This window comes from Octopus bimaculoides, chromosome 1 (assembly GCF_046866305.1).
Source record: "Octopus bimaculoides isolate indiv1 chromosome 1, ASM4686630v1, whole genome shotgun sequence".
Classification (NCBI taxonomy): domain Eukaryota; kingdom Metazoa; phylum Mollusca; class Cephalopoda; order Octopoda; family Octopodidae; genus Octopus; species Octopus bimaculoides.
In genome coordinates, this window is record NC_142928.1 from 72,503,376 (window position 1) to 72,515,875 (window position 12,500).

General features: G+C 33.3%; 1 protein-coding gene across 8 annotated transcripts in view; it reads right to left on the bottom strand.

The window, feature by feature from the left end:
* The window catches only part of LOC106879036 (uncharacterized), a 232,079-nt gene that overhangs the window by 175,355 nt on the left and 44,224 nt on the right, over window positions 1-12,500 (bottom strand). For 2 of the 8 annotated variants that reach the window (XM_089352231.1, XM_014928442.3), the window contains exon 1: window positions 1,778-2,226. The exons of 4 other annotated variants lie outside the window; for them this stretch is intronic. The gene's annotated coding sequence lies outside the window, so the exon portion shown is untranslated. Of the gene's footprint in view, window positions 1-1,777; window positions 2,227-12,500 lie in introns of those variants that run through there. 2 more of the 8 variants (XM_089352247.1, XM_052967417.2) reach the window with 1 other exon arrangement.

The window sequence follows — 12,500 nt, forward strand, 5'->3', positions numbered from 1 at the left end:
AGTCCTGAAGTTGATTTGTTTGACTAAAAGCGGTGCTCCAGCGTGGCTACAGTCAAGTGACTGAAACAAGTAAAAGAATAAACGGATATATATTTTATATGTGTGTGTATTTATATGTGTGTGTATGTATATATCTGTATATGCGTGCATGTCTGTGTGTTTGTTTACATTTGTGACTTTTGTTATATATATATATAAATGGTGGTTGATAGCTTAGTAGTTAGGGTGGTGGGACCAAAATAAATTATGTTCTTGAGCAAGGTATTTCATTCCATGCAGCATCTCTCTGCTCATCTGAAAATGGGCAGTAGCAGCAGTTGCAGCTAGTTGCAGGGTGGTTAACCTGGCAATAAGTCTGCTGTCCCCTCCTGTATAAGGTCTTGTACTTAGTGTTGTTTAACTCCCAGAAACTAAATTAAGCTCCTGTTTAATGAGCCTGTGTGCTTGAGAATGATTTTGATACACACACACACACACATACACACACACACACATACACACACACATACATGTGTGTGCATGCAAACACACACACATACACACACACACACATTTCTTTTTTAGAATAGTGAATTTTCCAAAACATCACAAAAGGCTATAAATAGTAGCAAGTAAATATTGGGTTGGAAAACCCTTTTGAATAGAAAAAGGTTGAACACTGCCTTGTGGGACCTAAACTCACATGTGCGGTAAATATCACACACAATTCTCCCTCCTCACATATATGTACACGCGCACACGCGCACACACACACACACGCACACTCACACACACACACACACATACACACACATGCAACAGAATTATTTCCATTTAACATAATCAATGTTATCTGATGTTTCATATATATATATAATACAAATGATATGTGAGCATATGCATATATACATACATATATGTACATACCTACATCTACATGTATATATAGATGCATATCCAGGTACAGGACATATACATACATACATACATATATATAATCATCAAATTTTTCCGTTGTGTTATTACATTGTACCTAGCTTTTTATATTAATTTATATATATATGGTCTTATATTTTATCATATGCCTATTTATAGTATATAAAATGTATTAACATACAATATATATATATATATATATATATATATATATATATATATATATATATATATATATATATATATATATATACATACATACATACACATATATATAAGGTCATATTTGCCTATTTATATTATATAAAATGTATTAACATACATGTATTAGCACAAACATGATATATTAATACACTGTATATATAATTTTTATGAAAGTCATAATACTTTATACTGTATGATGTACAATGTATGAGGTACAATGTACATAACAAATTGTAATGAATTGAGGATTGGATAAAGTATTGATGTTCTACAAATTAATCAAACTAAATTTAATTCAAGATAAATATTTAGCAATATCAGAATGAAAAACAATCTTATTTTAAATCTGTTTATTTAAATCAAAGAACATGTTTAATAAAAGAATTTAGCTTGATTATATTTTCTGAATTATACAGATTGTTTACTATATTTTGTTTGATCATATGGAGTAAAATGCATGTAGTTTCTGTTTGGAAATGTTTATACCTGTCAATACCAAAAATAGTCTAAAGAATTCTTTCTAAAACAATACAGAAAATAATTCAATATCCTTTGCAAAATAGTGATAGAACTTTGTGAATGTTTTGCATTCATAATGTTTTTGTCTTTCTGTAAATAAAGTTTTAATCTGGAATAGAAGCAATAGATAGCATCATACCTTTCAATGTATGGGTCTTATTGTAGTGTTTAGGTTTTTCTCCCCTGAGTTTATAAATGTAAATAGTTATTCTTCATTCTTGAGGTTCTTTGTAAAGCAATCCATAATTGAGGAAGTAAGTGTTTCAGCTTAGTGGCTGACTGATGGTAATGTAATGCCAGCCAAATATACTAGTCCAGTGTTGAGACATACCACAGTTAAGGAGAAGGGCAACAGAGAGAGAGAGAGAGTGAGGGAGAAAAAGAGGAAAAAGAAAAAAGACTATAGAGGAAATTACTGTTAGATTCATGAAAAGAGTAAAGTAAAATAAGAGAGTGGAAACTTAGGAAACAGACAGGGAAGGAGAGAGAGAGAGAGAGAGAGAGAGAGAGAGAGAGGGGTAGAAGGATAAATAGAGAGAAAGGGAGAGATGCAGAGCGAAAAGTAACAACTGTGGACAGGGAAAAAGTTAAGTAAAGACAAATGTGAAAGGAAAATTCATAAGATGAAATAAGAAAGGAATAGAGAAGACTGCTGCAAAAAGTGTGAGGCTGGAGTTGGGGCTGGTGTTGAGGGCAGGGGATGAGAGGGAAGGAAGCTGGTTGTAGAAAGGAAGAAAGTAGAAAAAAACAGCTATAAAAGGACAACCACATCTACCCTGAAAAACAAATAAATATGTGTGTGTGTGCTGGTCTGTGTGTGTGTTTTTCTGTGTGTGTGAGTGTGTGTGTATGTGTGTATGCATATGTATATGCATCTACACAGACACATGCACACATATACCCACAAGCACTTTAACCAAATCTGTATTATTCTGCTCTTGGAGAGATATGTGTGTGTGTGTGTGTGTGAGTGCATGTGCATGTGTATGTGTTGTGTGTGTATGTATATGTGTGTATATATATATATATATATATATATATATATATATATATATACATGCATGCATTTACAAATATATGTTTATATATATATATTATTATATAAAGGTCACAATACATGTATTAAAGTGCTACTAATAGTTTCATATGTTGAGAGAACTCGAACATATTCTTCAGGTGCAAATCACATACCATAATGTAAGAAAAAATTGAATAGATATGAAACTGAGATGGCAGCATATAGAAACTGCAGACAGTAACAACAGAAAACAAAAAAACAGAAACAAGGCTAAAATGTCAAAAGGAAAAAAAGTGCTCTCCCCCTTAGGCCTTAAATGATAAGGCTGGAGAGATACCAAGTCAGTCAGGAATAGGCGGAATTTTCCAGTTCTTCAGAATATATTTATACATATGCAGGCAACCACTGAAAATTTCTGATCTGGAGTTCAATAGAGAGTTATGGATCTTAGATCTGAACATGATCAGTGCTCTTTCAGCCAAACAAAGTCTACATTTATTTCATCCATTCACATAAGGTATAGATTTCTCAATTACTTTCCATTTAATCACATGCGGTGTTTCGTTATCTTTCAAAGCCCAAACGTAGCTAGCCAACTTTGTAGCTTTACTTTTGTCCCTATGTCGGAAGGAGGTTATGTGACTGGCATACCGATTTTTAAATTCTCCTTCGCATGATCCAATAAATGTCTTCTTAACAGTTGTATTATTTTATATCTATATCTATGTGTGTGTGTATATATATATATATATATATATATATATATATATATATATATATATATATATATATATATATATATATATATATATATATATATATATATATATATATATATATATATATATATATGTATATATATATAGGTGCGGGAGTGGCTGTGTGGTAAGTAGCTTGCTTACCAACCACATGGTTCTGGGTTCAGTCCCACTGTGTGGCACCTCGGGCAAGTGTCTTCTACTATAGCCTCGGGCCGACCAAAGCCTTGTGAGTGGATTTGGTAGACGGAAACTGAAAGAAGCTCATCATATATATATATATATATATATATATATATATATATATATATATGTATGTGTGTGTATATGTTTGTATGTCTGTGTTTGTCCCCCCCAACATCGCTTGACAACCGATGCTGTTGTGTTTACGTCCCCGTAACTTAGCGGTTTGGCAAAAGAGACTGATAGAAAAAGTACTAGGCTTCCAAAGAATAAGTCCTGGGGTCGATTTGCTCGACTAAAGGTGGTGCTCCAGCATGGCCACAGTCAAATGACTGAAACAAGTAAAAGAGTAAAGAGTAATAAAAGAGTATATGAGGAAAGCAGAAAATGGTGATAAAATTGATGAATGACAATTGATTTACATCGATTATCATTTATTTATTAATTACAAAAAAGACAGAATCTCAACTTACAGCTGTTTCCATTAGCATGATTCCCAGGCTTAACCACCAAAATAATAATAATAATAGTTATCATTGTAAGTAACTGATTATATCAATTTGAATCAAGGAACTTCACCAGAGTGGAAAAGTAAATAAAATAAAAAGTAAAAAGAAAAAGAAAAAGAAGGAGAAAGTGTGAATGGTGATAATCAATTCATGCTGCATGCTGACCCACTGGGAAACTTTCAAGCAACTAGAATTTAGAAATAGAATATATATATATATATATATATATATATATATATATATATATATGTATGTATGTATATATATATATATATATATATATATATATATATATATATATATATATATATATATAGAGAGAGAGAGAGAGATAGAGAGATTCAGATGAATATGGCACTGAAGTTGAGGCACCAGAATTTAGTATGGTATTATCCATGCAATTTCAAAGTAAGGTGATTAAATTCAAAACAAGCAACAAGGATATCCAGAGGTAATGCAGTATGATCGTTTCATGCAACTCCATTTAATTTAACAATGCAATCATTTCATCAGTTTAAATGCACAAAGACATAGAATTTAAGGAGATAGACAAAGAACATGATGTCTTCACTCCAGCATAGAAGCTACTAAGGTATCAAGATGTACATTGTTAGAGACTCTGCCTGTCACTGATTTTATTTGTTTTTATGGGGTCAGTTTTAATTTATAGACTAGTTTATCAAATCCTTGCATATCTAAGGCTGAGAGAACAAAAGGGCAGGGCTGAGGGAGCAGACAGAAATCATAGTTGGTATAGTCATAAAAATCAAGATTTATTAGAAGCAATATCATGAGGTTTGGTAAAGGAAAACTTAAAACAAGATGTTAGCTGACGATTAAGGGGGTCGCTCACTAGCAGACCATTGATAATGAAACAGGGGAAGTCTTATCATATAGTACTATAGTTAAAATATTTTTTTAAATGTTGCTGTATTGTTTAAAATATTTTCTGTCTACGAAATTCACTCACAAACCCTTTGGTTGGCCCCAGGGCTATAGTAAAAGACACTTGTCCAAGGTGCTACACAGTGGGACTGAACCCAGGGCCATGTGAATTGGAAATAAACTTTGTACCACACAGCCATGCCCACACCTATATGTGTGTGTGTATATATATATATATATATATATTACTCTCAGTCTTTTCTGTTGAAGACTATATGCTCAAAACATCAAAGACATCCATTCTTGCTGAGTTTCAAACTAATATACCTGCTTTTTGTTCCTTCAACTGTCTTTGTCTTTTGTTTCTGTAAATTTGAACTGCATATATATATGTGTGTGTGTGTGTAAACAAATAAATATTAAAAGAAAATTTTTATTAGAAGCATCAAAATGTGGATTGTATGATACAAATAAAAAGGTGGTATTTTTTTTAAAATGCACACTTGCCATTAGAACAGCAGAAATACTGGGTAAATTACCCTTACAAGGCTGGTTGTTGACAAATTTCTCCACCTTGTAAGGGTAAGTTTACCCTGTATTTCTGTTGTTCTAATGGCAGCCCTGCATTCAAATAGACATATCTTCATATATATGTAACATCCTCATTTAACGTCCATATATTGTCCATATGCTGGTATATGCAAATATGTACATATATATGTGTGTGGTGTTGTATTTTACAGAGTTGATGATTCGGCAAAAAAACTCTTCTTGCACTAAATTCTTTCTCCTCTGAAACAGATTATTCTGTTCTGTGTGACTCTAACATTTATACCAAACTTGATTCATAGCATTATTTACACGATTTACATTATTTATATTTGACGGATATTTGTCCTCATCTTGTTTGTTGTTAACACAACGTTTCGGCTGATATACCCTCCAGCCTTCATCAAGTGTCTTGGGGAAATTTTGAACCTGGGTTCTCATTCCTAAGGTATTTTTTGATGTTGTTATTATTGTTATTATTATATCTCCACTCCAATTATGAAGAAAAGAGAGGATGAAACCAATAAACGGTCCACAGTCTGTCTACCCTATGTGAAAGGCCTCTCCATAAAGATACAAAAAATATGCGGCCCATATAACATCAGGACAGTATTCAAGAGCAATACAACACTTCACAAATATCTCCTTTGAGTAAAACCACCAATAAAAGAGAATATGACCAAGAACTGTATGTACTCCATCCCATGCAGCTTTTGTAAGTTATACAAAGGCGAAACATGTCGCCCCCTCAAAATAAGAGTAGAGGAACATCACAAAGCTGTGACATGGGGAGATATTGCTAAATCGGGTATAGCTGATCATGTATGGAAAAATGGAGACCACCTACCCTTGTGGGATGAAGTTAAAATAATGGACAGAGAACACCACTGGAATATAAGAAAACTAAAAGAAGCAACACATATGCTAAGACACAACAACCTCCTAAGTAGACCGAATGCAGATATGAACAGCATATGGGAACCGGTATTAAGGAAGGATAGGAGAATATTAGATTTATAAGCCCTAAAATTCACTCCATAATTGCCCATGGGCATATGGCATAGTGGTTAAGAGCGCGGGCAACTAACCCCAAGATTCCGAGTTCGATTCCAAGCAATGACCTTAATAATAATAATAATAATATCAACATCAAAAAATACCTTAGGAATGAGAACCCAAGACGCCTGATGAAGGCTGGAGGGTATATCAGCTGAATAACAACAAACAAGATGAGGACAAATATCCGTCGAATAATGTACATAATTCCTCATCTCTTAAATATAGAACTGTATTGATTCATAGCAATCAAAATAATTTCTCCACAATATATGACATCAAAAAATTAGAGGTAGACACTATTATCAAATGATGTTGTTTCACATTACTTAAAACAATTGTTTATAAAATGCCTGCTTCATAATCAATATTTAAAAATGCATATGCACTTACTAATATTGTAAATATGTAAATATACAGGTAAATAAAGTGATAATTGAATGAACATTTTACTGTAAATAAATATCTGATTAAATTAATAATAATAGATTTTAATAAATTGGAAAAGTTTTTAAATGTATACAATCTATATATGACATATTTGCTGGCATATCCATAACCGTGTGCAAACAATTAGTAAATATTTGTGTATATCTAAATATATACAAATACCAAGAATCTTAATTTATGCTCAGTTGCACATTTTTATGCACATTCACTTATGCATATACATACATACATATATTTATATACAAATGTGTCTGTGTGCATGTGTGTTTGTGCTGGCATGGAAAGGTGCTTGACAAATAACCAGTATTAGGAATCTGAATTTCTGTGTGTATTTTATCCTTTTTTATCCTTTTTATCCCATTGTTATTATATCAGGGATTATGTTCTTTCAAACTGTATTTAGGAAAGTAAATAAGATAGGAGAGTTTGTTTATATTATTTTAATTACCATCATATTGCAATGAAATATCTTATAAACAATCACCAACATTTTACTTTTCCATTACACAAACACACACATACACTCATACACACACATACATACATGCATACATACATGCATACATACATGCATACATACATGCATACATACATAGAAACATACATACATACATACAAGAAGAGTCGATGCTAGATATGCCAAAACAATTGTTGTGATTAATAATATATTCTCATATATTCCATCTTCTGTCTTTCATTTGTTATATATATATATATATATATATATATATATATATATATATATATATATATATAGTCTTTTTGTAAATCATTAGTAAATAATAATTGATGCAAATCAATTATTGTTCATCAATGTCACCTCCATTTTCTGTTTTCTTTAAATTTTGATTCCTGATAAACTCCTGTTTATCCTTGGCTTTACCTATAATTTATGAGCATAACATTTTTGCCCATGTTTAAATATAGGTAATATAGCAGTAGCATTTTGGATACGTTTATCCCTTAGATGGTTACTTTAACCTCTAACTCAACTAACCTTATATATATATAGACATGGCAAGCCAAGTGAGACAATAACCATGGCCTATGCCAGTGTAGCATAACCGGTTCATTTAAGAGTACCCTTTAATCATTTGGCAATAAACTGTGCTTGTGAAGACCTGTTGAGTCAAGTGAAGTCATTGTTGTGGCCAATGCCAGTACTGCCTGACTGACACCTGTGCCAGTGACATGTATGTAAAAAGCACCATTTCAGCGTGGTCGATACCAGTGCCACCTGACTGGTCCCATGCTGGTAGCATGTAAAAAGCACTGTTTGAGTGTGGCCGTTGTCAGTGCCACATCACTGGCTCCCATGCTGGTGGCACGTAAAAAGCACCCACTAGTGTTGGAGTGGGTGGCATTAGGAAGGGCATCCAGCTGTAGAAACCTTGCCAGATCAGAGTGGAGCCTGGTACAGCCTTCTGGCTTGCTAGTCCTCAGTCAAACTGTCCAACCCATGCCAGCATGGAAAACGGATGTTAAATGATGATGATGATGATGATGATGATGATGAATATATATATATATATATATATATATATATATATAATATATATACTCTTTTACTTGTTTCAGTCTTTTGACTGTGGCCATGCTGGAGCACCGCCTGTAGTCGAGCAAATCGACCCTAGGACTTATTCTTTGGAAGCCTAGTACTTATTCTATCGGTCTCTTTTGCCGAACCGCTAAGTTACGGGGACATAAACACACCAGTATCGGTTGTCAAGCGATGTTGGGGGGACAAACACAGACATACAAACACATACACACATACATATATATATATATATATATATATATATATATATATATATATATACATATACATATATACGACAGGCTTCTTTCAGTTTCCCTCTACCAAATCCACTCACAAGGCATTGGTCGGCCCGAGGCTATAGTAAAAGACACTTGCCCAAGATGCTACGCAGTGGGACTGAACCCGGGACCATGTGGTTGGTAAGCAAGCTACTTACCACACAGCCACTCCTATATTGCTTAGTAGTTTATATATCCAAAAAGAAGCATACTCTAAAACTTTAGACCAGTAATACTTAAAAAGTTGGTTATGAACAGTTAGGAAGTGATGTGCCTCTGGCTAACAAGTCTGATGGGTCAATTATACTGCTAAGAACTCTATAAGTATGAAACCAATAGTCACTCCCTCTAACTGGCCTTAACCAACAATCTTTTAAATATATATATATATATATGGTAAGAAGCTTGCTTCCCAACCACATAGTTCCAGGTCCAGTCCCAATGTGTGGTACTTTGGGCAAGTGTCTTCTACTATAGTCTCGGGCCAAGCAAACCCTTGTGAGTGGATTTGGTAGATGGAAACTGAAAGAAGCTCTTCGTATATATAAGTACCAGCACACAGCTGGTACTTAATTTATTGACCCTGAAAGGATGAAAGGCAAAGTCAACCTCAGCAAAATTTGAACTCAGAACATAAAGACAGACAAATACCACAAAGCATTTCGCCTGGCGTGCTAATGTTTCTACCAGCTTGCCGCCTTGATGAAATTGTATAATGCTTCCAGAAATATCAAGAGTTTATAACAAGATCTATTGTGTTCTACTTAGCTAGAATCAAAGGTAGGAAAGGCAGTAAAACAGAAAGTAGGAGAAAGATGAAGAAAACGCTTCATCATAGATTTGGTAAATGTATGTGAGAGACAACCAAAACCAAGAGCAGAAAACAAATCCTTGGTTGGTGGGACATAGGCTTTAAATGTGGAAGGTTTTGCAAAGGCTAGAAAGAAATGAGGTGAGCTCTAATGGCTGTGTATTGTTAGTGTGAGTGAATGACAAAACACAAATACGCTGAGAGTAAAACTGGATATAAAAATTATCGGGTAAAGTGTGCAAGAGAGAAAACTGAGCCGATGTGGACACATGGTGCATGTGGGGGGTTATTGGTTATATAAAGAACTGCTGACCACTTGAAATATATGGAACTTGTGGAAGAGGAAGATACAATATGACATGCTGTGAATTGGTGAATCTCAAGAAACCGTATCTCACAAAAGAGACAAAAGAACTGCGATGAGTAGCAACTTTCAGTGCTGGAGATGGAATGAAACAATTAAGCTGAGACATTGTGACATAGCTATATTAACAATAGACGTTTTACTGCTGAAGGCTGATGTAGAGAGAGAGAGAAAGAGAGAGAGAGAGGCAGACAGAAATAACGAGATGTATCAAAATGAAAATGTTATAGATAAACTGCAAAGTTATCTTGTTGACATCAGGAGGATTTAAATAAATCTTGAGTGCACAGAAAGATTTTGCCATTAGGCATCCAGTTGCTGAGTTCTGAATAACTGCAATGGTAAAACGTAGGCTGAAACTATATTTACACATCATAGGAATTTATAAACTTTGTTATAATGTGAAATAATTCTTTTTTGGAATAGTAGATTTCAAAGCAGTAGAACTAGAAATAATAATGTATAGATATAGGTTAAAAAACCTTTTGGATAGGAAAAGTTGAAGCTTGTTAATGGTTCCCTTTGTGTTTCAATATTTCAAGGCTAGGACACCTTCGGGAAATATTTGAAGAAATGGTGTTGTGAGCTGACTTCTCTGAAGAAGTCAAAAATATTAAGATGTGAAGTAAATATATTAACCAGTGAGTTGTATTTATTTCTTATAACAGGCATTGTTTTGGCTTCATAAAAAGAATATTAAAAACATATATATCAGACAATGCTTCATGCAAACTATTCTACTCTTATATCTATGTATGCATGTGTGTATGAATGTATGTATCTATATTTTCATACATGCATACACACATACATACATACATACATACATACACACACACACATACATACATACATACATGCCTGCCTGCATGCATACATACATGTATGGAAATATATAATCATGTATATGTATATATATATATATATATATATATATATATATATATATATATATATATATATATATATATATATATATATATATATATATATACATACACACATACACACACACACACATGCATATACAGTATATGTATATTTATGTGTGTGTGTGTGTGTATCTGTATATATGTATTTATGCTTTTCAGACATTGAAGATATGCTAAGATTGCTATGTACATTCTCATGGGAGCTATTTTGAAGGGGATGATGCTGAAATATAAGTAATATGTGAAATACATTATTTACAGGAGTATAGGTGTACTTCTCCTTAGGCCTAGTTTGGGAGCTTTCTGATACTGCTTCATAAACACACACACACACACACACACACACACACACACACACACACACAGATACACACAAACACACATGCAAGCACATGCATACAAACATGCACACATAAACACACACACTTGTATATATATGCACAGGAGTGGCTGTGTGGTAAGTAGCTTGCTTACCAACCACATGGTTCTGGGTTAAGTCCCACAGCATGGTACCTTGGGCAAGTATCTTCTACTATAGCCTCAGGCTGACCAAAGCCTTGTGAGTGGATTTGGTAGATGGAAACTGAAAGATGCCCGTCGGATATATATATATATATATATATATATATATATATGTGTGTTTGTGTTTGTGTGTGTGTGTGTGTGTGTGTTTGTGTGTGTATGTATGTATATATATATGTGTGTATATATATATATATATATATATATATATATATATATATATATATATATATATATATATATGTATATATGTAAATATATATATGTATATATATATATATATATATATATATATATATATATATATATATATATATATATGTTGCTGTGTTTACACACCCACAACCTAGCAGTTCACAAAAAAGAGACCGATAGAATAAGTATTAGGCTTACAAAGAATAAGTTCCAGGGTCGATTTGTTCGACTAAAGGCGGTGCTCCAGCATGGCTGTAGTCAAATGACTGAAACAAGTAAAAGAATAATATATGCATATACATACATATTATTTATATTATTATATGACTGACTAGTATGGTAGGAGTTATTCTTATCCAGTCAACTTCCAATGTGTGTGTGTATGATAGATAGGTATGCTATCCCTTAGATATTATCCCTTAGATATTATCCAAGCTTTCTTCTAATGGCAAATATTCAAATATCTCTTCATCTATTATATAACAAACAATTTCCAGGTATCTTTGTTTGAATGAACCTTTTTTGGACTGGATAGTGACTGGTGATGAGAAAATGTTCTCTATAAAAATATCAAGCGCCGAAGATAGTGGATAGGGAAAGGAGAAACGCTGGCACCCCAGGTTAAAGAAAGTCTTCACCCACGTGAGGTATTGTTAGCTGTTTGGTGGATACGAAAGGCTTAGTCCCCTTTGAACTTTTAAACCCAAACCAAACGATAATAAAGGAGATCTGCTGCAAGCAGCTTGTGCAGCTTAAGTCAGCGTTGGAAGAAAAACAACCATCTTTGGTTTCAAGACAAAAGGTGTTCT